This window comes from Lepidochelys kempii, chromosome 2 (assembly GCF_965140265.1).
Source record: "Lepidochelys kempii isolate rLepKem1 chromosome 2, rLepKem1.hap2, whole genome shotgun sequence".
NCBI lineage: Eukaryota > Metazoa > Chordata > Testudines > Cheloniidae > Lepidochelys > Lepidochelys kempii.
In genome coordinates, this window is record NC_133257.1 from 208,083,102 (window position 1) to 208,110,048 (window position 26,947).

Below are 26,947 nucleotides of genomic sequence, written 5' to 3' on the forward strand. Positions count from 1 at the left end.
GCAACCTCCCCCACACAGCACCAAAGATTTAGTGAGGGGTGTTTTTAGTAAAAGTGATGGATGACTTTTTGGTTATTGCCTATGACTTGTGTAACCAGGCTGGCCTTGGTGGGACCCAACTGAGAGTGTCAATTCAGGACAAATTGCTTAACTGCAGGGCAGTTACAGCCCAAGGCTGGGGTTCCTTTGCACACCAAGGCAAACCAAACCAGCCAAACAGAGAAGACTTGAGTTTTAACCCACTGGCTAACCACAAGTCACATAAGCAATTCCCTTAGATGCTCCAGTTTTCCAGTATCTCCACCAGTGCCACTCGTTATGGGGATGAACGGTTATGAAAACCAACACCCCAGTGAAAGAAAAAAGGTTCTCCCTATCCCAAAGGACCAAGCCGCAGACCCAGATCAATATACAAATCAGATCTTACCCACAAATCACGCTGTTGCCAATCCTTAGAATCTAAAATCTAAAGGTTTATTCATAAAAGGAAAAAGATACAGATGAGAGCTAGAATTAGTTACATGGAATCAATTACATACAGTAATGGCAAAGTTCTTGGTTCAGGCTTGTAGCAGTGATGGAATAAGCTGCAGATTATAACTTCAAATCCAGTCTCTGGAGTACATCCACAGCTGGGATGGGTCATTTAGTCCTTTTTTCAGAGCTTCAGTCTGTAGTGAAGTCCATCCAGAGGAAAGAAGCAGAATTCAAGACAAGGTGGAGATGAGGCAGCTACCTTTTATAGTCTCTTCCAGGGTAAGGACACCTCTTTGTTCTTACTGTGGAAAATTACAGCAAAATGAAGTTTGGAGTCACATGGGCAAATCACATGTCCATGCATGACTCAGTTCTTTACAGGAGGCAGCCATTGCTCACATGCTATCTTAAACGTTCCCAGGAAGACTTCCTATGTGGATTGGAGTCTCCTAAGGTCCATTGTCAGTTAAGTGTTTCTTGATTGGGCACTTAATTTGCAAATTCCTTTCTCAAGAAGCTGACCAAATGCTTTACTAAGGCTACTTAGAATCAAAACACATTGATATACAAATACATAGCCAATATTCATAACTTCAACTACAAAAATGATACAACCATACAGATAGTATAATCATAATCAGCAAATCATAACCTTTCCTTAGACACCTTACACAACATCCTTTGTATAATATTTGCTGCAAATATATAACAGTGGTTGCAACAATGATCTATACTGTCCCAGTTCATATTAATAATGTCACAACTTGTCAGTGACTTTTACTAAAAATACTCGTGCCTAAACCATAGCCTTAATGATAGCAAACAGATCAAAGCTGATTACCTAGTAAAAAACAAAACCACAAACTGAGCTTAACACACTAGATAGGTAGCACTTATGACTTAGCAAATCCTCATCCTGAGTGATAAACAGGCTGGCAGATTCTTAAGGCACAAGCAGTCTTGGCTCTGCAACTTGGGTTTTTCAGGTTTTCATACACAAGCTAGAAATCCCTCTAGCTTGGGACCATCACTTCCCACAGTTCAGTCTTTGTTCCTCTGGTGTTTCCAGGTGTGTTGTTGTAGGGGGAGTGAGGTTCACCCATGATGTCATTGTCCCCCTTTTATATCTTCTTCCCTCTTGCTGGAAAGCTCTTTTGCTGGATCAAACATTTCCCATTGTATGATGCTATCTCTGAGAGGTTTCTATTGTACACAGTTCATGGGGTAATCCTTGGGCTTTTGTGAATTTCTTCAATGAGCCATTAACATTGTTTGGCCTTTTTACTGTTGTACCTGAAAGGCCGCTTGTGGGTGTTTTCAACCTCACAACATGTTTCAGTATCACATACATAGCCAAACTCCATAACTTCACATACTACGATAACACATACCATCCAATGAGATATTAATGTCTAGCAGATCAAGATGTTTAGAATGATATCTCACAAGGCATACTTTGTACAAAACACATCCTAATTACATGACAGTGGTGAATATTGGGGTGCCAGGGTGTCACAGGCCCCATCTAGTCTCCTGCTGCTTCTGTTGGCCTCAGGGAGGACCTTGCCCTTTGGTCCCCTTCACTTCTTAAGTCCTGGTCCTGATGGAGGCACATGCCCACCTGCCATTCTTGATCTGCCTCCCCCACATCCTTGCTAGGCCGAGATAGCCTGGTCCTTCTGGCCCACCCTTTTCTTGCTGTCTCTTCTGTTGCCTGGATTAGTTGAGGTGGGACTGGACTGGCCCAAAAGATTTCTGCTCTGGGCCTTGTGAGGAACTGGTATTTCTCCACCAAGGTTATGACCTCAGAGAGGATTTCAGGAGAGTGGTACATCACCCATTCCCATCCTCCAGCTGAGAGAATCTGTGTGAACTGTTCTGGGACAATTCTTTTGGCTACTTGGGCTCCCTACTTTTGCTGGGCTGGAGCCACCACAAGCAATGTTCGCTTAGGCACTGGGCCACAACCTGTGGTCATGGCCTGGGTGTGAACCTCTTCTCCCCCGCCCCCCCCCAATTGCTTGTGGTACGTCTCGGTGGAAATATCAAAACATGTCTAGGATGGTCACCTTCAGTCGAGGGTGCAACTATCACATCGAGACCCCAGTACACAATCTGGGCCACTTCTGTCAAGTAGGGCGCTAGCTCTCTGCAGGCTAGCAAGCCAATAAGGCCACACTGTCAAAGGTTACCAAGAATGCCTCCAGGTTGTCCCCTGGTGCCATTTTTGTTAGCTTCAGCAGAGGATTCAGGTCCAGACCTGGGCTAGAGCTGCCTGCTGCCGAACTCCCCAGCATAGCCTGCGAGTGAAACAGTGTGTCCATCTGCTGCACAAGATGTTGCTGTTGGTCGCTTTGCTTGGCTGTTAATTCCTTGATGAGTTGTTGCTGCTGGTGTTGCTGGGCAACCAGCTACTAGGGTAACTGGATCTGCTGCTGCTGCTGTTGTTGTTCCACAACCCATTTCAATGGCTTGTCCAAATCCACCTTTTACTCATCCTTTATACAGTTCCCACATTCACCACCACTTTGTAGCAGGCTTTGCTTATGGGCCAGCAGGACTTTTGGTCAGGCTGCAGCCAAACAGTCTCTCTGGCTCTTCCAGGCAGTCTGGGGGCCTGGCAGCCACTTCACAGTTCATCACTCCCGCCCCTCCCCCCCCACCCCAGAGTCCAGGATCTCTCAGAAAGCAGGGGGAAGAGGGAAGGGTGGGGGACCCAGGCCCTCCCTCTCCACCAGATCTGGCCCAGGGCCCAAGGGAAGAGAGGGGAGGGGTGGCTCAGTTCCTTCTGATTGCCTCTCTAAGCCTCCCCTGAGCCGCTTCCTACCTTCCCTGTTTCCCTTCAATTTGGGGCATGGTCCAGCCTTCTGCTTACCATCTCGGTAGTTCAGGGCTTCAGCTGAAGAGGCTGGTGGGGATGCTTTTTAGCTCCGTGTCCAATTGTCCCCCACTTAGTCAGGGGGAGTGGGATCCCAGCCTAGTCTTACTCCCAGTCCCAGTCTTTTCCCTGTAAATTGCTCTGCCTCAGTGGCTACAGCCTGTCTGCTTTCTTGAAGCCAGTCTCTCCTCCATGCTTCCCTGTGCTGGGCTGCCAGAATTCCCTTTTAAGCAGATCCTCTATAGAGAGCATGCCCAGCAGCTGCTGAAGATTGGAGCCTTCTTGGCCCAATACTGTTCCATCACATGGTCCTATTACAACCTGGTGCATTAAATAGCATTTCACTCTGTAAATAGTCTCATTGGCAGAACTGGCCTCCTAAAGTAGCAAGTCCCACTGAAATGCAAAATATAATGATTATTTAAAAGTGTAAAAAGGATAACTTAAGTGATCAAGAGCTATCTTATGAGCAACAGGTTATTTTTCTGAAATATTCAGATATAAAAAGAATGGCAAGAGATTTCTTTGCTAGAAAAAAAATTACACGTTGCCTTGGAGACTTTAAAGAAAGTCTATATTTTCTCCAGTGCCCCAAACTCTCATCATTTCATGTCTCACTTACTGCAACATTCTTCTCGCTGGACTTGACAAATGCAGTCTTGTCCCACTCATATCCCTTCAGAATGCTCTGCCAAGGTCATTTTCCTAGCCTGTCGTTTTGACCATGTCAGTCCTTTCTTTGCATCCTGTCATAAATATAAAGGGAAGGGTTACCACCTTTCTGTATACAGAACTATAAAATCCCTCCTGGCCACTGGCAAAATTCACCTGTAAACGGTTAAGAAGCTAGGATAACCTTACTGGCACCTGACCAAAATGACCAATGAGGAGACAAAATACTTTCAAAGCTGGAGGGGAGGAGGGTGAAACAAAGGGTCTGTCTGTGTGATGCTTTTGCTGGGACCAGGTCAGGAATGCTCTTCAGAACTTCTGTTAAGTTAGTAAGTAATCTAGCTAGAAATGCGTTAGATTTCCTTTGGTTTAAATGGATGGTAAATAAGCTGTGCTGAATGGAATGTATATTCCTGTTTTTGTGTCTTTTTGTAACTTAAGGTTTTGCCTAGAGGGATTCTCTGTGTTTTGAATCTTATTACCCTGTAAGGTATTTAGCATCCTGATTTTACAGAGGTGATTTTTTTACTTTTTCTTTAATTAAAATTCTTCTTTTAAGATTCTGATTGCTTTTTCATTGTTCTTAAGGTCCAAGGGTTTGGGTCTGTGTTCACCTATGCAAATTGGTGAGGATTTTTATCAAGCCTTCCCCAGGAAAGGGGGTGTAGGGCTTGGGGGGATATTTTGGGGGAAGATGTCTCCAAGTGGGCTCTTTCTCTGTTCTTTGTTTAACACGCTTGGTGGTGGCAGCATAGGTTTCAAGGACAAGGCAAAGTTTGTACCTTGGAGAAGTTTTTAACCTAAGCTGGTAAGAAGGTCCCCACATCTGTACCCTAGAGTTCAGAGTGGGGAAGGAACCTTGACATATCCCTTCACTGACTCCCCCTTTATTACATCAAATATAATCTGCTTGTCTTTACTTCCAAGGTCCTTCATGGTCAATCCGCACTTTCATTTGCTATTGACCCATTGATGCTGACCTCTATTTGGCTCATGAAGTTAGCCTCCATTGCCTACTTGTTAAATTTTCAAACAAACACCTTTTGACATTCTCCCATACTGCCCCTCATACTTGGGAGTTATACCCTGTAAACATCCACTAATTTACCTCATTAGCCACCTTCGAATCCCTCCTCAAATGCTGCCCAATATTATCTCATTGTTTTCTTTTTCTCCCTGGTCTGTCTGTACCCAGCTATTATCCCTAGTCTTATACTCTTTGGGGCAGGATTGATCTTTTTGTTCCGTGTTGGTACGCTGCCTTCCACAATGGGGTCTTGGTCTCTGACTGGGGCTCCTAGGCACTAGGATAGTACGAACAACAATCAGTGGCTGATTGGATGTATCCTGAAAATAGCTGGCAAGTTCCTAGAGAAGAGCTGTGCGAATAGCTAATTTACTGGTTCAGTGACTGAATTAAAAAAAAAAAAAGATCAGGTTGACCCTAAATTACAATTTTTTCCAAAATATTTCAGCAAAATGAAAAAGTCAAAGAAAATTTATTTTGGTCTAAAAACAATGTTTCATTTGACCCAAAACAAAATATTTTGTTTCATTTTAGGTGGGTTTTTTTTACCCTTTTAAAAAAATATAAGTGAAGCACAATTTTAAATGAAAAGACATTTTGAACGGAAAACGAAACATTTCATTTCAACAATGACAAAATGAAAGGTTTACCATGTTCTGAATTTTTTTTCAGCTGAAACAAATCAGCAGATTCTACAGGAATTAGCAAAATGTTTCAGTTCACCCAAGTATGCATTTTTCAGTGAAAAAAATTTTTGTTCAAAAAATTTTGTCCAGGTCTAGCCTGGACACCACATCTGTAATATGTGGATGAAAATTTTTGAAGTAGGTTCTCCCAAAAAAGAACAATCTAGATCCCTGACAAAATGAGTCATGTCCATTTTATTTCACTTACTTTCTGCTATTTTAAATGTACACTCTTTCAAGATGGGCATTCACCTATTAATGCTTTATTATTATTAATTAGCATTATTTATTATTAACAACATTTGTGTTGGAGTAGCACCTAAAGGCCTCAACCACATTGGATCCATTATGCTAGGCACTGTACAAACATATAATAAATGACAGTCCTTTCCCCAAACAACGTACAGTCTAAGAGACACAACATAACAGAAGAAACAAGAAGTGGGGGTGGGAGAGATGAGGTGACAAATAGTTGGATGTACACAAGTCCCAGCTGTCCAGTAGTAATGATAACTGCTCTTCACCTGCCTAGCCATTATCAGGTTGTACTTCATTCCATGCATTCCAGAAGAGGTGAGTTTTGAGGAAAGACTAGTAGGAAGACAGGATAGTGACTTACAGATTTTGACTGTGAGCTTTTCCAACTTGTGAACATGAAGGGCAGCTTGAGAGAAAGCACAGAAGTTTTTGTTGCAAAAATGGAGAATTGGGTGATTCCATAGCCCAAAATACAGTAGAATCCCTGCCATCTGAACCGTGACTATCCTAACCTTCATTTCTAATGAACTGTGAGCAGGTCTCCGTGGTTTGCTCACCCCAACTCCTCCATTATCATTAAATGTTTGGTGCCACCCAAGCAGTTTGTAGACTCAGCATTCTGCTGTGGGATAAACTAGTGTGCATCTGAAATAACCACACTGTGATAGATACACATTTCTAAGGATTGTTTGGCAATACAATGGCCATATTCTTTTGCTGTAACCCCTTTTATTTCAGTGGGATTGTATCAGCGTAATAGATCATAATTTGATCTCTTGTGTTTAGCAAACTGAATGTTGTCAACCTATATCCTGTAGATGAGGAGGAAAGATCTAAAACTACAGCAGCAGTGGGAGCATCTGAGACACATCAGAGAGGCCAGTGAATGATAATCGGTTGATCAGAGCTTTTGGACTTTACTGATCTGAGATGGATTTGAAGTTACAATTTAGATGTGAGGCTCTATATTCCTTTGTTGTGTATCTATCTAGTTAGTATCACTGTTCCCCTTTTTGTCTGTTACAGCCTCTTGTTGAGCCTTGTTTTAGATTAGATTGTAAACTCGGTCAGCGACTGCACTTCGCGCTGCAGGTCCCCCAATCTTGACTATTACACAGCACCTATCACCATGGTATCTAAGTGTCTTCTGATTCCCAAGAACTTCGAACATATAGTTCCCCAATTCAGTGCCGTTTGCAAGAGCCAAATCAAAACGAGTCAGCTTAGCTTGCATTTATGCATCTTTTTCTCAGATTAATGACTCCAGCACGATTTTACTAATTTACACTAATGACAACCTATTACAAGTTACTGAATTTTGTGAATTAGCCAAAAATGAACAAACAGGGTTTAAAACACACACACACAAAAAAACCCATAAGCATAATGCATCATAAAACATTGTTTGTTCATTTATTTTGCCAACTGTACTTTGGATTTAATTATTCATAAAACTTCATAGTACAGTGTGGTTGCAAATGTAAAGTAAGTAGCATTTGCACAGTGGTGTGGGGAATACCTGTAATACTGCAGGTTTCTGAGTAACAGCCATGTTAGTCTGTATTCGCAAAAAGAAAAGGAGTACTTGTGGCACCTTAGAGACTAACCAATTTATCTGAGCATAAGCTTTCGTGAGCTACAGCTCACTTCATCAGATGCATACTGTGGAAAATACAGAAGATGTTTTTATACACACAAACCATGAAAAAATGGGTGTTTATCACTACAAAAGGTTTTCTCTCCCCCCACCCCACGCTCCTGCTGGTAATAGCGTATCTAAAGTGATCACTCTCCTTACAATGTGTATCATAATCAAGGTGGGCCATTTCCAGCACAAATCCAGGTTTTCTCCCCACCCCCCCCAACAAACCCACTCTCCTGTTGGTAATAGCTTATCTAAAGTGATCACTCTCCTTACAATGCGTGTGATAATCAAGGTGGGCCATTTCCAGCACAAATCCAGGGTTTAACAAGAACATCTGAAGGGGGGGGGGGTAGGAAAAAACAAGGGGAAATAGGTTACCTTGCATAATGACTTAGCCACTCGCAGTCTCTATTCAAGCCTAAATTAATTGTATCCAATTTGCAAATTAATTCCAATTCAGCAGTCTCTCGCTGGAGTCTGGTTTTGAAGTTTTTCTGTTGTAATATCGCAACTTTCATGTCTGTAATCACGTGACCAGAGAGACTGAAGTGTTCTCCGACTGGTTTATGAATGTTATAATTCTTGACATCTGATTTGTGTCCATTTATTCTTTTACGTAGAGACTGTCCAGTTTGACCAATGTACATGGCAGAGGGGCATTGCTGGCACATGATGGCATATATCACATTGGTGGATGTGCAGGTGAACGAGCCTCTGATAGTGTGGCTGATGTTATTAGGCCCTGTGATGGTGTCCCCTGAATAGATATGTGGGCACAGTTGGCAACGGGCTTTGTTGCAAGGATAGGTTCCTGGGTTAGTGGTTCTGTTGTGTGGTATGTGGTTGCTGGTGAGTATTTGCTTCAGGTTGCGGGGCTGTCTGTAGGGAAGGACTGGCTTGTCTCCCAGGATTTGTGCAGGAAATGGCCCACCTTGATTATCATACACATTGTAAGGAGAGTGATCACTTTAGATAAGCTATTACCAGCAGGAGAGTGGGGGGTGGGGGAGAGAGAAAACGTTTTGTAGTGATAAACACCCATTTTTTCATGGTTTGTGTGTATAAAAACATCTTCTGTATTTTCCACAGTATGCATCTGATGAAGTGAGCACTGGCTCACGAAAGCTTATGCTCAAATAAATTGGTTAGTCTCTAAGGTGCCACAAGTACTCCTTTTCTTTTTGTAATACTGCAGTGGCTCTAATTACTTTCAGACAATGAGTGTCAACATTTTAGTGATGACCTTATGTACTAGTAAATATGGTACCACATAATATATTTTGTAAAATAATTAAATTTTAGTGATGAGACTTTAGAATAGTGTCTGCTATTAAATCTTTATAGGGTGAGAGAGGGACCGCCACATTTTTCTGCAGGTTACAAAATATGAAGTTCATTGGAGTATGGATTAATGAAGTTCTGCTCTGTTTTATTAGTTAGATAAGAGCATAACATTCCACAATAGGTGAAAAAATATGCATCAGAATAGCAACATTTCTGTTATGCAAATGAAGATGTTCTGATAACCCTACACTATAGCAGAGCACCAAACTCTGCCTTCCTTCAGTTCATTTTGGCCAGATTGTTAGAACTACAATATGTCAATTGTTAAGAAAATTTCTCCTGCACAACATAAAACAAGGACATAAAGACACTTTGCATGAAGTCACTGTGGGGAAACCCTGGGACCTTCTGGAGAGCATGAAGTACTTCTGTATCTCCCATTTATCACACAAGCATTCTAGCAGTAGAGCCAAATGAGATATGTAGAAATACCTTGCTAATCTACATTGGATGGTGCTTGTTTTGTAAGCAGGTCATGGTGACCCTGAGAAAAATCTTAGTTGCTTTTGTGTTTTCATTATTTCTTCTGCGACACTGGCATTCTCTAGGCCTTTGAAAATGCTAACACAGAGAGAAAATAAATAACCAACATGTTATTTAGTGCCTTTCATCCCAACGGATCTGGAAGTAATTTACCAACAGTGGGCCTGGTGCTCAAGGGAGGGAATGGAGCTCAAGAAATCTTCCCCCATTATGCCATCTGCATATTTGCCTGATCACAGTACTGGGATGTTATGAGTCGATGACTGCTACTTGGTATAGGACAGACCCACTTTCTATAGGGCAATTTTTCAAACAGTCAATTAAAAAAAAGTTTGCCTCTGTAGCAAGGTGTTCTGACCCTTTGATGATTAGGAGAACTCTCCTGGACCAGTACCACTCAATTACAGGAATAATACCTCTAAAATAGAGGATGTAAATGTAAAAAGGGTAAATGCACACAAAAGACCACATTTCACAGCGAAAGACCAGATTTCTTGGTTCATGACGTGGTTTTCATGGCTGTGAATTTGGTAGGGCCCTACCCCTCAGCAGTGAGGAAGAAAATTAGCTCAGAGGCTACTGGGAATTGCAGTTCCCAGGGTAGCTGGGCCAGTAGCCTGGGATTCTGGCAAGGTCTGCCAGGAAATTGGGGTGGACGTATATGGAGTCTTCCCAAAAGACTGGGGAGAGACTTGGAAGGAGCCAGTTGTGTTAAGGGGTGTCTCTAGAGTTTGAGCAAACAGCTCACTTTTTTTTTTGTATTTACTTTGAGGCAAACCCTTTTGGCAAGGGACTGAGCCAATCAGATTGTGTCTCGCTACACAAGAGCTCTTTGTTGGCTGATCCATGGAGAAGTGTTTTTCTTCACCTCAAAGAACAGTATATGGCCAGAACTGTCAATGTAGCTGAGACATAAAAATGTAGTTTTTTCCCCCTCTCCCAAAACTGCAAGGGTCTAGCCCTTTCTGTCTGTTTGACCTGCCACACAGCTTCTTGCTCCTGTTACTTGTAATCCCAGCATTCTTAAATGACTACAGTTTGGTGGGTTATCCTTTATGGAAAAGCCCTATAGAATGTCATAAAGAATGAAGCTTCCTATAGAATGTTTAAACCAGACTATAACATTTTATAGCATGGAGACAATGTTGTACTAAATTGTATAGCCCTTTTAAAGTCAAGCATATAGAATTCTGTTTAGTTTCTCCAGAACCCTATTATCTTCCATCCTATTGAATTCTATAGGACTTTTCCATACAGTTTTCAAGTCTCCACCTCTTCTTTTGAAGTGGATTCTTTTAACCTAGTTATAAGATATTTGGCTTAGGCAGTGTAGATTTTTACAAATTTTTTCATTTATTTTTCTCTCCGTGGAGCTTTGTGTTCTACTTCATCCAGTCACGTTCCAATCACTTGCCTGCCTTTTAATATGTAACTGAACTTTGAATATAAAAGAGTCAGAGTCACTAGTGTGGACTCCAGCACCTGAGTGAAGTCAGTAGGACAGTAAGGCTACATCTACACCGCGCACAACTTTTGGTGGTGTGTAGTATATGTGTAGCTACATATCGCAGTGGAAAGCACACTGTGTCCACCCTGTGGTGTGTAGGTACATGTGTCAGTGAAAGGCTCTGGCAGAGGTGAGGCACTGGGGGAAAGGCTTCAGCAGCTCCCCGTTGCTGGTGCCTTTCACTGGGGCAAGGAAAGGCTCTGACAGTGGGGAAGCAGAGGCTGAGCCTTCCCCCGCTCCCTTCCTCTGCCAAAGCCTTCGTCCACTCTTGGAGATTTTCTCCACTGCCAGGGCCTTTCCCTGCACTAAAGCCTTTTCCTGTTGCCGGAGTCTTTTTCAGGGAAAGACTCCAGCAGCGGTGAGGCAGCAGGTTACTACACTGCTATAAATAACAGTATGGATGGGAAAGCCTAGCTTGGCAAGTAGAAAGCCATGTAGGGTATGTATTCAACTACATGCCCACACCCTTCAGGTGTGGCTTTACTCTGCTCACCTAAGCTGTGCTTTACCATCTACATTGCTCTTTATACCCATGCTAGCGAGGTTACATGGGTATGTACACTACATGCCACCAAAAGAAGTGTGCAGTGTAGTGAATCCCAGTGCAGAATTAGGTTCTAAGTTTGTTTATGGAGCTTCTGAACTGGCTGAATTTTAACCTCCAATGGATCTGATTTTTTTAAAATGTCTTCTGATATTGTTACCTCTGATGTGTCATGATGGAACCTACTTTTGATAGAATTTAATTTGTCCATAGTAACTTGTACAGTAACTTGGCCTCTGGTCAGCCCTTTTGAGTTATGCAGCATGATTAAAAAAAGAGTCTTCCCTTAAAAATAAGACACATTTTGCATTCAGCTATCTCAAAAACACATTTACATGTTGACATGAATTTAATATTCAATGAGAACAAGTATTTTTGACAAAAAGTATTTGAATTTTACTGATGGCCAAACTGTGCTACAGGGAGGTTAAGTGATATGCCTAGGATCTCACAGTAAGTCAGTGAGAAAATCAGGAGCAGAGTTCAGACACATTTGTGTGTTTTAACCACTAAACAACATTGCCTCTTGCAGTGTTACACAGTCTGCTACCACAACTGGCCTTTCTTCTTCATAATATTCCTTCGTTCCTCCTTTTGTGTGTTGTGCCTTCCCTCCAGATATATAAGCTTATCTCCCTTACTATGCTTGCTCCTAGTTAAAATGTTGAGTCTCAAGGAACACTGGCCTATTGTTCTGAATCCCCTATTTTAAAGACTAGCTTTCTTTTGTCCATACTCCATAGCAAGCCTCTAGTTGCTTATGTAGGCCAACGTTTTCAAGTATCCACTAGTTTTGTGAGTCCAACTTGAGTCATCTTGAGCCTAATGAGCACCCAAAATCTGAGGCCCCTCAAATTAGAAGCCATGTTGAAAATGTTGGCCATATAACATTTCTGAGGTGAATAAGACTTCTCCATGGATCAGCCAGAAGGGGGCTCTTGTGCAGCGAGAAGCTATTTACCTGCCCTCCTCTGGACCCAAGTTTGTCGCTTTCACAGCACCAGTCAATTCCTTTGATACCGGTGAAAAAAGCTCCCAAATCTTTACTCATTCCCTCCCTGTTGTTTCATTCATAAAGTATAATGCTAGAACTTTACTAAGCCCTGTGGACTGCTCTGTCCATGTGACTGAGTTGCTAAGGGTTACAATATTTGAACATTCAAAAACGAAGACACTCCACGGGGGGAGGGGAATTTGCTCGCACCCCTCCCTCCCGGCCCCCCCTCAACTCCACCCCTTCCCCGCCCCTTCCCTGCCCCCATTCCAACCCCTTCCCCCAAAGTCCCCACTCCAACTCTGCCCCCTCCCTGCCCCATTGGACCCCTTCCCCAAATCCCCGCCCCACCTCCTCCTCTGATTGTGCCGCGTTCCCCCTCCTCCCCACCGTGCAAAACAACTGTTTAGCAGCGCCAGCGCTGGGAGCTAGGGGGGAAAAGCGGGCACTCTCTAAAATGATCAACATTCACTTTCTTTCTCGAATAATCAACATTCACTCTCTTTCTTGAATGATCAACTCTTCTTTGGGGAAAAATAATAACGGCAAAATCCCAGACATTTTTAGATATTTAAAAATTCCTCCCAGATGGCAATTTAAGAACCAAAAAGCCGGACATATCTGGGAAAATACAGATGTATGGTAATCCTAGAGTTGCTTCCAGCCTAACTCCCTATGTGCCCTGTTCCACTGGTTTGCCCCCAATAATAGTCTCTCCAGAGAACATTGGCCCTGTGACTCTAGTTCCACTGATCATGATACATCTTCCCAATCTTACAAATATATTAATATAAGCATTAAAAACAAATAAATTGATGCCCAAACCCCCACCTTGTATCCCTTTGGCCAGAGGTTGCTATTATGTAGCCGTGTTGGAGTCTTGTCTTTACCACAGACTCAGCTGTTTACATAGTCTTTGAGATGGTGTGATTGCCTGTTGAAGAGACCAAACTAGGGAGTGACCTATCTTTCTCCCTGTCACCTGTCTCCAGTCTAGCAAACTCTCTCTGTGGCGTTTCCTCCCTCCCTGCGGGGTTGGCCTCTGGATGGTTTTCTGTCTTTCCATTCTCTGGTGATCTCTGTAGGCTCTCTCTGCGTACCATGTCTGCTAGCTTGTAAGTGGCTTCTGCTCCTTTAGCTCACTTGTATCTCTTGTGTAGTCATCTTGGGTGCCACTACACCCCCCATGACTCCTTTAGTCCACTCCTGGTATTTGTAATGGCTGGTTCCTCACAGGAGTGCCTGTCTCCAGGGCCAGTAGACTGACCTGTTGTACTCTAGTACCTGCTTTCTCAGATTGTTTGCCATCTCCATCCCTCTGGCTGCAACAGGCATCACTGCTATCAGGATTTTGGTCCTTTGTCCCATGAGTGCCTGTGCTGGACTGTTTTGGCACCCCTGTGAAGGGGTGTTCCTGTGTGCCAAAAATGCTAACAAGAGGTCTGAACCAGCAGAAACAGCTTTGTGCAACAGCCTCTTAACTGTTTTCACAGCTGATTCCAATTTACCATTAACTCTGTGGGTATGCCAGGGAGGAGGTGTGGTGGTCAAACTCCTGTTTGCATGCAAATTCCTTGAATTCTTCCAAGGCAAAAAGCGGAGCCCTGGGTGTGGGGCTGGCAGCCGGGACTTGCATGTGGGGCTGGGAGCGGAGCCCCGGGTGTGGGGCTAGCAGCCGGAACGCCGAGTGCGGGGTCAGGAGGAGCAGAGCCTGGGCGCAGGGCTGTCAGCCGAAGCCCCGTGTAAAACCAGAGGGTGCTGCAGCACCCCCCACACCTCTAGTTCCCATACTATGCTCCATGGTCCCTCAAGGGCACCCACTTAAGGTTTCCAGCTCCTAGACATCACCTCTCTTGGGTAGACACTCGGTCTCTCTCCCTCCTGACCAGGGTTTTAAGGCTGCACAACTCCCTGCCCTACACTTTGATATCTGTGAGCAAAAGGCCAGTGCCTGTGCATTGCTTTCTCCCTGGGGGTTATGAACAGTGTATTGCCAGCCATTACAAGTTACCACACGCTGCCACCATGTTTCATTCACAAAGTGTGACGCTGAATGCAGGTTAAAGTTGAACAAATGGAACTTTATTAAACCCTGTGGATAGGGTTGCCAACTTTCTAATCGCACAACTGAACACCCTTGCCCCGCCCCTTCTCCAAGGCCCAGCTCCCTCCCTCCGTGACTCACTCTCCCCCACCCTCACTCATTTTCACTGGGCTGGTGCAGGGGTGCGGGAGGGGGTGAGGGCTCCGGCTGGGGGTGTGGGCTCTGGGGTGGGGCAGGGGATGAGGGGTTTGGTGTACTGTAGGAGGGGGCTCAGGGCTGGAGCAGAGGGTTGGGCTACAGGAGTGGGTGTTGGGGTACGGTTCCCAGCCAATGGGAGCTATAGGGGCAGCGCTTGGGGCAGGGCAGGGTGCGGAGCTTCCCTGATTGCCCCTGCACCTAGGGGCTGCAGGGACATGCCGGCCACTTCCGGGAGCCGCACAGAGCCAGGGCAGGCAGGGAGCCTGCTTTAGCCCTACTGTGCCGCCGACCACACTTTTAAAGGCCCAGTCAGCGGTGCTGATGAGAGCTGCCAGTGTCCCTTTTTGACTGGGTGTTTCGGTCGAAAACTGGACACCTGGCAACCCTGCCTGGCCACCCTGCCTGGCCCTGTGGACTGCTCTGTCCAAACTACTGAGCTACTTCCAGCCTAACTCCCTGTTCCACTGCTGTCTCCGCAACAACAGTCCCCCCCGGAAACATTGGCCCTCTGACTTCAATTTCACTGACCATGATACACCTGTATTAGGAATTTATAAAATTGAAATAAATCAGTCACATTCATCTCTGGTTTAACTCCACCGATGGCAGCTGAATCACATCACAAAATATTTTAGCCAATTAAGTTTTAATTTACCCCAGGGCATGTTTGTGTGTGAGCGGTGATTGGTGGGTCAGTCAAGTTTTTTATAATACAGTAATTCAAATTCAGCAAAAGTAGTGAAGTGACACACTGTAACAAATAAAATCTTTTAAACTAGCTGATGTGTGTTAGCGTCAGTAATCGACTTTCTGTAAACTGTGCTATGCTGCTACATGAATAAAAACAAATGATATAGGTGAGTGAACTATCAATTACAGTATCAGCAGGATGTCTTGGCTTAAAGATTAAAGACTTCTGTTGCTCTAGCTTGTTTTACAACCAACCAAAAATCTTGATAAAATATCTTAATGTTGTGTCAGAAAAATGCAGCCTTGGTGGATGGGTTTGCAGAATGATGATCTATGAACACAACCATTTCTAATTTTTCTATAGCAAATGGAATGTTTTGGACTCATGCATGTTTGTCTCAGTTGACAAACTGGGAAACCCCCTATAGAAGAGTTGCTTTTGATTTGACTTATGCTTTTGAATTGACTTATTATTTCTTACTCACTACCTTCAAAGTAGTATCTGGCAAGATCTTGCAGTTTTCAGGGCCAAGAGACAAAGAGGAATTGTGGCTCATGATAAAATGAACGGATGGCTCCTGATAATGTCAGATTTGAAAACTTTTTTGTATCCTCTCTGTTTCTGCACATTGTGCACTCAAATGCCTAACATACTTGTGAGATCTATATAAAGAAATGATAATGCTGATATTTGATGATAGCTTGCAGGAAGACTCACTTGTGAAGTGGTTTCCTGGGCATCCATCATAATCTACAATACATGACTACTATTAAATGCACGATCTAGATTATGAGCTATTTGAGACAAAGACTATCTTTTGACTGAACGTCTCTGTGTGGTGCCTCCCACGGTGCGGTCCTGATCCTTTATTCTATTCAGATTCTAAACTGTGTAGTATCTTGATTGATGTCCCTAGGGGGTAATGCAATACAAATACATAAATATTATTAGATTCTTATTTGATTAAGTCCTTATATCCAGCAGATTAAAATGGTATGAAAACTTTATGGTATGAAAAGCACTGCTGTTGACTTATTTTCCAGATATGTTTCCAAATCAGATGCTTCCTTTGCTAAAGAAAGAGGGTATGTAACAGGGTGGCTTGCCCTTGGGCTACAGAGCCTGGGGATAAGCCAATCCCCTGGTTAAAGAATGAGCCCCGCTGAGGGGAATCAGGTAATTTCTAGCTGCTGTAAGGTGTGGGGCTGTGCAGGAAGTTGTAGTAAAACTGCAGTGAGTGAGGTTCTTACAGGGAAGACTCTGAGACCAGGGGAATTGCTTCAGTTAGGAAGGGCTGGGAGTAGCCTGCTAAGCCATGAAGGCCTCTGACCAAACTAGGGGAATCTGGGCTGTGCCCAACTGAAGACTGGAGGAAAGACTTTTAGTTTTGAACTTTAAGTTAATCAATTGGACCCTAAAGAGGGCTGTTGTGATTGACTGGAACACCGTCCCCACCCCCACATGTGGGGTTTATTTGGGGACTCAGGAAAGGAAACTGAGGTGAGGGGCTGGGTATTTTTGCAAAGGTTGGATAAAGTCACAAAAAGAGTTTTTATTGACAGAGAGATGGGAAGGCTGAGCATGTAGTGTCAGTGATCCAAAAACCTCTTAATGGCAACTGGCAAGGGGGCTCGTATAAGCTGGATCTAATATAGCTGGAATACTAGTAAAGCCATACCTGCAACCCTTTTTTTAGTTTATACTAGGCCTTCCGCTCTACCCAGATCTCTCACCTTCGTGCTCTCTGTATCTCCCTCTTCCACTCTTGGTACCATCTGGTTAACAACTCTTACGTTTTGCATCCTGACTGAATTCCAAAAGCAAATGGTACCCTGAGAAAAGGTAGGAACAGCCATCCTCTGCCTTTGCACAAACTAATTCCTTCTCAGTCTTCAAATCCTTCCTGAACAACATATTTTTCCCATGTAGCCAGCACAGTTTAATTTACCCTCTGGCCCTGTCTTCATTCCTCCTTGTGCCTGAGCCTTTTGTTTTTATCAGTTTTGTCTATATTAAATTATAGTCTCCCTGAGGCAGGGATCTCACTTGTTGCATCTTTGGAAAGGGATTTATTCTCCTCTAGTGCTATATAAATGATCATCAGCACTAGCATATAAAACTTGGACAGCATATAGCTGCCTGCAGCAATGTGCTATATAAAATGGAAGAGAAGTGAAGGAAAATAATCCACACCCAAGTGCTGCAATAAATTCCTTCTCAAATTTCAGCTTCATTTCAGTTCTAGCCTAAACACACTGATAACACCATCTGAAATCCACCCATGTAATCTGTATAAAGAGAGAAACACTCAGTAAATGGGAGAAGATTGCATATCACAACACATTTATGGCAGGCAAAGAAAGATTTCTCTAGATGCAGAAATGAATAGTTAATTCACACTCACTTACAGCAAAAGCCCCTAAATACACTTCTGATTTACAAGAAATCAAAGAAAAAGATGCAGGTCAAGAACTGTAATCCTTTAATTATGCATCCTTTTAAAAATCTTATATCCGTGTGGTAGGCATTTCTTTATAGGCAGCTTCTTAGCTTCCTTCACATATAACAATAAAACATTGTTTTCTTCCAGTGAGTGTTCTCCTTGTGCAGTCACTGTTTACCTTATGGGGGAACTCACTTATTTAGAAGATCAGCCTAAGTATTAAAAACCCAACAGCTGTCACATGGAATCGAACTACTTGGTACACCTATATCTTGTGTCCTGCCTCCTGCAGTAATCAATATATGATGCTCCAAGGGAAGGAAAACTTTCCTTTCCCTTTCACTATAATGCACTCAACCAGTTCTAATTTTTCAATGTAAAAAAACAAGCAGTAAAAAAAACAAAAAACAAAAAACCCTGAAAAATGTAAAACCAAACCTTTCAGGCCTTCTGCCTGGATCATAAAGGAGCAAAACTCAGCACAATCCCAATTTTGTTTTATTATCACCTCTAAAGTTAGCACATCCATCAACTGAAAATATAGGAGCTGTATAAATAGATTGTATAACTGTTCAAAGAAAGAAAAATGAAACACTATAGTTTTTCCAGTGACTTCTAGCCTTTTCCACTACAGCTCACTTACAAGACATAATAACTAAGCTATATTCAAGAAGGTACATACATAAGCACTCCCATTAACCTCCATGGGCATACTCATGTGTTTAAAATAAAGCATGTTGGATAAATATCTTCCGGAATCAAAGCCTTTGGGGGTGAATTCTCATCTCCATTGCAAAGCTTGAGTACACATAACTGGGACTGGGGCAGAACAGAAAATCTCTTCCAAGTTGTACTGCTTTATCAGTACAAGTATAGTTAAGTGGTACCAATCCTTTAGTGTTGACTCAGCTATACCAGTGTAGCTTGTTCTCCTGTAGGAATGGGAATAAGCTATACCAGCATGAGGCACCTGTGATGAGGCACTTCCATCTGGAGCACTCTCCTGCAGCAGGCCACAGCACATCAGGTGCACCTGCCCCAGGTTCCCCTTTCAGAGTCCCCAGAAATAGCCCAAACAATCTCCCCAAGTATAAATATAGCCCTTGTGGCATTCATTTATTTATTATAAAAGTCTCATACACAAGCCATAAGAATATGAGTCCCAACACTAAGTCCCACAACCATAGTCCAGAGCGTACAGCAGGTAAAGCCCCAACCTCCCTCACCCCCTCCCCGATCTCCAGAGCAGCCCCAGTGGTGCCTGTCATCCTGCTCCAAGAACTAGCAAGTATCTCCCGCTGCAGCTTTTAGCCTTCAGCCCTCTCCAGCCTCAGATCTCTGTCTCAGGAAGGACAGCTGACCAGCCCTTACCCCTTTTAAGGTTCCCTGGCTCTACTCAGGAAAGGCAGTAGGCTAGCTGGCTTCCTCATAACTCCTCCCAGGCAAAGCCTGCGGAGAGCTCTCTGCAGCTTTCTCCAGAGACTGCCTCAGCCCTAACTCAGATCAATTGCACTCAATTACTCTCTCTGTGTAGGGTCTCCTCCCCTCCAGCCTTTATAGCCCCAGGTGTTGTCTCATTCTCTTAACTGGCCAAATTGGGACCTCCTGTTCTGGCACAGGGGCACCAGTGCTGCTTCATTTACAGGGACCAGCTACCCTGTGGTAAACCTTTATACCAGCATTAACTATGTCTATACTAGAGGTTGTAGCTTTATAACTATTATGATAAAAAAACCCACACCTAGAACTGAACTGGTTACACTAGTATGTATGAAATATGTGCATAGGCCAGGCATCAGGGCTGTGGCTGTGACTACACTTTTCAGAGTAACAGCCGTGTTAGTCTGTATTCGCAAAAAGAAAAGGAGGACTTGTGGCACCTTAGAGACTAACCAATTTATTTGAGCATAAGCTTTCGTGAGCTAAGTTTTCAAAAAGTTTTCGAAAGCTTATGCTCAAATAAATTGGTTAGTCTCTAAGGTGCCACAAGTACTCCTTCTCTTTTTGTGACTACACTATCTACTGAGCACCTGGTCCCTTACCTAAGGTTTGAATCCATGTTATTCGTATTCCCTTTGCTGATGGTCCTGTGTCTCCTCTCTTATAACCTTAGGACATGTCTGGTCTAGGACATAGGGCATGTCTAAAAAGGTATCAGCTAGCTTGTTTTTAACTAACACATTTTAATTACAGGGTTTAACATGTTCTGCTACTTTCTCTCCTGACAGCATTGCCATATTTCTCATGACTTATTGTGACAATGTCATGGTGTAATGGAGAAGAGTAAACCTCTAAAAGTGTTCCTCTTTTGCGTGTAGAATGGAATTTTTGCTATAGGAATTTAGGACCAGATTGTCAAACAAGCTGAGTGAACAATTGCATCTGCAAAAGGGAAGAGCCATTGTGAGTCTGATTGCAATGATCACACTTGTTTGTGCAAATGCAAAACAGCTTATTAGGAACCCTTGTGTACACAATTCCTCCATGCACAGATCTACTAGCCATAGGCACCAGACTGATAGCCTGGAAGACTGCAGTCCTCTATCCACAGAATAGTAAGGTATCAACAGTGCAAGGATCCCCCATTTGCCCTGTTAGTGTGTCTCAGTCATGTTTTGGAGGGAACAAGTCTAGAGGTAATTGGTTAATTTAGTCTCTGCCTTGACAATCCTCTGTTACTCTGTGGAGATTGCTAATAGCAATTTGTTTAGGTTTTAGGAGGTGGCCATCAAGAAATGGATTGTAACCAGCAGCTCATTTAATAAGAGACTTCTAATGGAAGGAACTTGGGTCACTATGGAACTGGGCCCTATTTGAGTGTGTCCTAGAAGTGAAAGGTTCATTCAGCCATAGATCCCATTGCTCCTGAGCCATCCAGTTACCCTTGATTCAGTTTTTAAAAATAATTGAAATAATCTAGCATGAGTTTTTAATTTTTATTTGAGGTACAGGCAGGCAATTGTTATGACCCAGTAACTGGATCATTGGGTAATTTGTAATCTCTAATTAGTAATTAATTAACAAATTAAACCCCAGTGAAAGATGTAATTTTCCATTGTTACAGGGCAAAATTGCATCCACACATTTTTCTGCAGTGAGTAGGGCCCAGATCCTCAGAGATATTTAGGCTCCTAACTTCCATTGATTTCAGCGATTTCAAGGGTCTTATTTATTTGCAGTTTTTCACTGGTGGTCTTCTCTTCAGTTTCCCTTTCCCCCATTGTTTGTCATTCTTTTTCTTCCCTTTGTTGTTCTCCAGACTCTCTCCACGCATACTATCTGTATCACCTTCTAGTTTTTTGCATATGCTGTGTTTCATTAGGTTCTTGTGCCACATGGGTAGGCATTTAGACCTGTTCAAAGTGAAAGTAAGATACCACTAAATCAGAATGAGAATGTTTTGCGCCCACTTGGTTCTCAGTTTGCATGGGTGCAAATGAGTCCACATGGTGTAAAGTAATGGAGACTCCAAGCCTTTGTATTTTCATTCCTTTTATTCTGTCTCATTCAGTTTCCTGTGCTCACCCATATTTTTGTTTCATTTTTTCTCTGAATCTTACTCCTTTTTTCTAGTCGTGAGTCGTCTTAACACAATCTATCCCTGATGTTAGGCCATGTTTCTGCATGAAAAGGATTATCACTGAAAGCTCAGCTGTGGTAGAATTCTTTCATTGGTATTGGTTGCAGATGTATTAATGGTTCTCAGCTGTGTAATGCCAAATTGTACTAGTGGTGTCAAGGTTCTCCCCGGCCTATTTTACCATTCTGGGATCTGTTCAGAATCTGTGCTCCCAGCGGTGACAGATCTTTCATTGGTTTATGCAAATCTCCAGATCCAGTTTCAGTCTTGGCACTTGTATGTTGGACTTGGATCTGGACAGTTTTATCAGGGAGCGACAGACCTGCCCAACCTGTCTGGATCACAGAGTCTGAATGACTCTGGGGTAGGCTCTATACTTTGAAGTTTTGTTTTTCTCTTCTAGCCTGGAACAAACCCTGTAATTACAGGTTCAGACCAATGCCTTGGCAGAGTGCCACAAGTTGCAAACACAATCATATGTACACTGAGAGGAATGGGATATATTAATCCCTAACAGAAAAGCAAAATGTGTGAAAACACTTTGTAGTCATTGGACATACTGTGACATTTTAGTTTAGTTAAAGGAATCAACAGGTCAGAGAACACTCCTGTGCCCTCTAAAGTGAAGGGACATTTGAGAAAAGACTACATCTTGTTTCTTATTTAAGTATTCGCCTTCCTCTGTAGCATGGGGCACGGGTCACTTGCTGGAGGATTCTCTGCTCCTTGAGGTCTTCAAACTACAATTTGAGGACTTCAGTAGCACAGATATAGGTGTGAGGTCTTTTTTAGGAGTGGTGGGTGAAATTCTGTGGCCTGCATTGTGCAGGAGGTCGGACTAGATGATCATAATGGTCCCTTCTGGCCTAAATATCTATGAATCTAAGTACCTGCCATGTTCTCTGTAACTTTTGCTGGAGATACCAATAAAACACTATTGAATGTGAGATATCAGCCTGTGAACACAGGTTGTCAAAATGATTACTTTTTTTTCCAAAGGGGAGAGGTTTCTTCAACTAATGGATGACTGGCGTGCAAACTATTCAAAACAAAAACAGGTGCAAGGAAACAGGTGGTCTAAGATAGTAAATATGGGGTGAAAGAAGCAGATTTTAGCTTTATTTAAAATATTATTTATGGCTTGTAACAAACAGTGGTCATACTAGCACAGATGTTGTTCCTAAGTGATTTAGTAAGGGGTGTGTGTGTGTATAAATTTGAGCTTCTCTTCCACAACCACAGATCTCCTCTGAAGCAGCGGAATCAGTGAACATGGGAACAGCAGTATATGAGTCTGTTCATGGCTCACTACTGTTTTCAACAGACTGCAAGAAGAAAAATGCTGGTGAAAAATTAAACTTTTAATAGTAAAAATGTAACAGAAAATAGGAACCTTCTAAATTATTATGATTTTCTTTTTTTAAACATTGACTGTGTTTTGGGGTTTTTTTTTTTTTGGTTGATTAATTTATTCAGATTATATAGCCAATGAAACTAAAATGTGCAGAATAAAACTCAGAGAAACTGCTGTTGCTCCAAAAATAAACATCTCGGAAACGAGCAGCTCTGCTGCTGCACACCATGCTAAGGAGGGGAAAACCCTCAGGCCGGTGATCTCCAAAGGGGAAAAAAAAGTATTTGTTCCCTTTCTTGCTTTTTATCAGAAAGACAGCCTGAAAGATTTTTATTTTTTTTAGAAGGTGTTTTTTTTACATTAAGAATTCAGGCCAAGATTTTTAAAAGGGACTTGTGATTTTGGGTGACTCAGGTTTTTGAAGGGCCTGATTTTCAGAAGGTGGGTGCTCAGGTCTTTTTGAAAGTCAGGCCCCTTTAAAGTGTATCAAGTTAGATGCTGAAAAATGGAGGCACCCAAAATATTTTTTCCATTTAAGTTGGTTCTTAGTTGAAAATCTCTCCAAAATTACATAAATAAATACAGACTAGCAGAATAAAAATATTAACCTGGGACAGTACCCAGAGTAGTGAGGCACCTCACCACGACCTGTCCTTAGTGTGAATCTGTCTTCTCTATGCCTGCTGTGATTATCCCCCCAAAGCCACAGGCCTTTGGCCGCACAAGCACTACCTTCCAGGCCTGCACAGGCTCCCTTTCTCTCTTCAGATAGTGATTCACACACACACATGCTAACCCCAAGTCCTTGGAGTGTTCCCTGCAGCGTCCAGCTCCTTAGCCACTGAACCCCCATAGAATTACCAGGCCTGCTGTTCCCAAAGGCACAGTACACAGCGGCTTGTAAAACTCAAGCCAGGATTAACATTTTGCTCAATCCCACAACACCGAGATATATTTATGGTGAAATTGAGAATAAGTTTATTATCTAAGACTAGAGATTCAGGAGATAGTGAGTAAGAATATTGGAAACAAATGGTTACATATAAAATAAAATCATAACGTGCTTTCCAGAGGCTAAACTTAACAAACAGGTTAAATATTTTATCTCACCCAAAGGCCTCTTCAGACTTTTCAACCAAGGTTGGGTGAGACTCCATTTTCATGAATGGACACGCTGTCTGTTTACTACCTAAGTGCAGGTGACAGGGTGTTGTCTTTGCCTTCTAGAAATACCCCCTCCCCCCCCCAAATTCATTGTCTTTACTCCTAGACAGGATAATCCCCTGTGGCTTGTTTTTTCCTGTGTGCTCCTTTCCTGTTGATATCACACCTCTCTGTTAACACTGTTTGTTACAATGTTACAATGCTTAATTTACATCCTGACAGAACGATATGATTCTCACCTCCTGTTCGGAGGAATTGGTCTAAGGTGTTGTCACTTTTTGGTGACTTACTTTTTCCTTACATGCTTAAAGAACATAATTTTCTGCCACAGATATGTAACTCCTTCCATAATACATGTTTATACATTTCACAATGATACTGATGACCTGTGTAACACCAGCTTTCATTTGATACCTTACATGACATTCCTTGGAGAACCAGAGTGTACATATCAGAATCAGGAGATACCTGTATCCCTCTGTACCCCTTTTCAGCTGGCATTAAGAGGTTCTTGGGTCACATAAACGCAGAATGAATTATAGAATAAAGACTCCGATGGAAATATTGATTACTTGAGGTCTGACTGTGAGGCTTCTCTGTGCACAGGAATTTCTGGTCCCAGGGGCTAATTCTGAGTTGTAATCCCTGCTCTTCAAATGAATCATTCTGTGATCTTGGGCAAGTGATTTAGGCCCATATCCTGAAAGGATTTAGGTACCTCACGTCCACTGAAATCAGCGGGAATTAGGCCGCTAAATCCCTTTCAGGCTCTGAGTCTTAGAACTTGTCTTCAATACATTGTATCATGTCAGAACATGAAGTTAATGAACCCAATGCTGATCATGACTGATCAGACAGATTAGATCTAGTTTATATTCTCTAATGAAAGACAAATAACCTGCCTCTTGGGATCCAGTGCCCTGACTACTCAGCACTGACAACTACAAAAAAGATGTCATTGAGTAACAGCTTCCTGTAGTCATTTGTGTGTTCCAGGGGTGGTGTTTCGGTGGTAGTTAGAGCACTCAGTTGTCTGTATGAGCAGAATATAGTGTTTTAGCCACGTTGCAGTTTTCATTCAAGCTTTGAGAAACATTTACATGTTTCCACTTGAGTGCTACATCCTAGCAAGTGTGATGATTGAGCTCTGGGAACAAAGGTTTGGGCACATTTGCAGGTACACAAAGTTTTTCCCTGTTTGCTTTGTGAGCCAAAAACGCACAAGCCTTTTACCTCTTCTGGCTTCTGTGCTTCAGTGAGTAGGGATTATGCTGCATACCTAGTTTCAACCAAAGCTTTGTGAAAAGTGCCTAAAGTTTGTTGGCAAAGTAGTGAGCAATTTCTTTATGGCAAGCCATGAAGAGGACAACAAGGCAATGCACATGTTGAATGGGCTCAGTACCAGCTCTGGGTGCATCTACTCTAGTGCTTCAGAGTAAATTTGCTTTATTATGATGATAAACCTTAGCAGGGAGTAACAGCTGTTCATGGTTGCATCCCTGAGCCCTGATTCTGCTCTCAGGTACCATGGTGTACATAAGAATAACTCATTTGAGTTTACTGGAATTAATCCAGATTTACCATGATGTAAATAAGAGCTGATTATGGCCTCTGGCCTGGATGAACTCTACTACAGGTTTAAAAGCTGTTTGTAGCAGTCTTCAGTCCAGGTCTGCTGGAATGCTTCACGGACAGAGGAATTCCAAAAGTAAAGTGTAATGCTTGGCCTCATCATTTCATGCCTGCAACCCACAAGGTTCTTCCATCTCTGAGCGTTAACTCCTCCAGAGTACAGACTGTCATGGGGTTGGGTTGGGATGCTAAATCAGTGTCCTTCTAACACAGATTTCCTCATTCCAGTCATGATCGTCTAGTGCTTTTTACTGGGCTGGCACCTAGATACTGTGATGGGCACATCAAAATGCCTGAGATGATCTATAGATGGTTGAGATTTTTCAGAGCAGTCTCAGGGACATAGATAGTGGTGAGCTGGAGCCAGTTCGCACCGGTTCGCTGGAACCAGTTGTTAAATTTAGAAGCCCTTTTAGAACCGGTTGTCTTGGACAACCGGTTCTAAAAGGGCTTCTAAATTTAACAACCGGCCAAAAGTGGCGCCTTAGGTGCTGGAGCACCCATGGGGAAAATTTGGTGGGTGCAGAGCACCCACCGGCAGCTCCCCGTCCGGCCCCAGCTCACCTCTGCTCTGCCTCCACCTCCTCCCCTGAATGCGCCGCCCCGCTCTGCTTCTCCGACGCTCCCCCACCCCAGGTTTCCTGCAAATCAGCTGTTCATGTGGGAAGCCAGGGAGGGCTGAGAAGCAAGCGCTCGGGCCCAGGGAGGCGGAGGCAAGCTGGGGCCGGGAGCGGTTCTCCTGCACCCTCTCTCCCCCCGGGTTACCTGCTGCAGTGCCGGCGGCCCTCCTCGCGCCCCCAGGCCCCAGCTCATCTCCGCAGGCCTGCGGGCGAAGCCGCCACTTGCTTCTCAGCCCTCCCAGGCTTCCTGCGCGAACAGCTGATTCACGGAATGCTGGGGGAGGGGGGGTTGAGAAGCAGAGCGGGGCGGCGCGTTCAGGGGAGGAGGCAGAGCGGAGGTGAGCTGGTGCTGGGCGCAGGGCAGGGAATTTTCCCATGGGTGCTCCAGCCCCAGAGCTCCCAGGGAGTTGGTGCCTAAGGCGCCACTTTTGATGTGATTGGTGGGGGGAGCAGCCACTACCCCACCTCTAGGAGCCAGAGGGACCTGCTGGATGCTTCCTGGGAGCCGCCCCAGGTAAGCACCGCCGGGACTCCCCACCTTGCCCCCCGGCAGGTCCCTCTGGTTCTTGGGGCGGGGCAGGGTGGGCACCGACTACGGTGGCCCACGAGACCCTCCTGCCTGGTTCTGGGGGCAGTCAGGGGACAGGGGAGGGGGTTGGATGGGGCAGGAGTCTTGGGGGGTGGGGCAGGCTACGACCCCCTTGTG

General features: G+C 43.6%; 1 long non-coding RNA gene across 1 annotated transcript; it reads right to left on the minus strand.

The window, feature by feature from the left end:
- Nucleotides 1-512: 512 nt before the first annotated feature.
- Nucleotides 513-13,886, minus strand: LOC140906041 (uncharacterized). Its single transcript, XR_012157029.1, has 3 exons — nt 13,800-13,886; nt 3,978-4,101; nt 513-779 (listed from the first exon to the last, which is right to left on the minus strand). It is a non-coding gene; the product is annotated as an uncharacterized lncRNA (long non-coding RNA).
- Between the last annotated feature and the right edge of the window lie 13,061 nt (nt 13,887-26,947).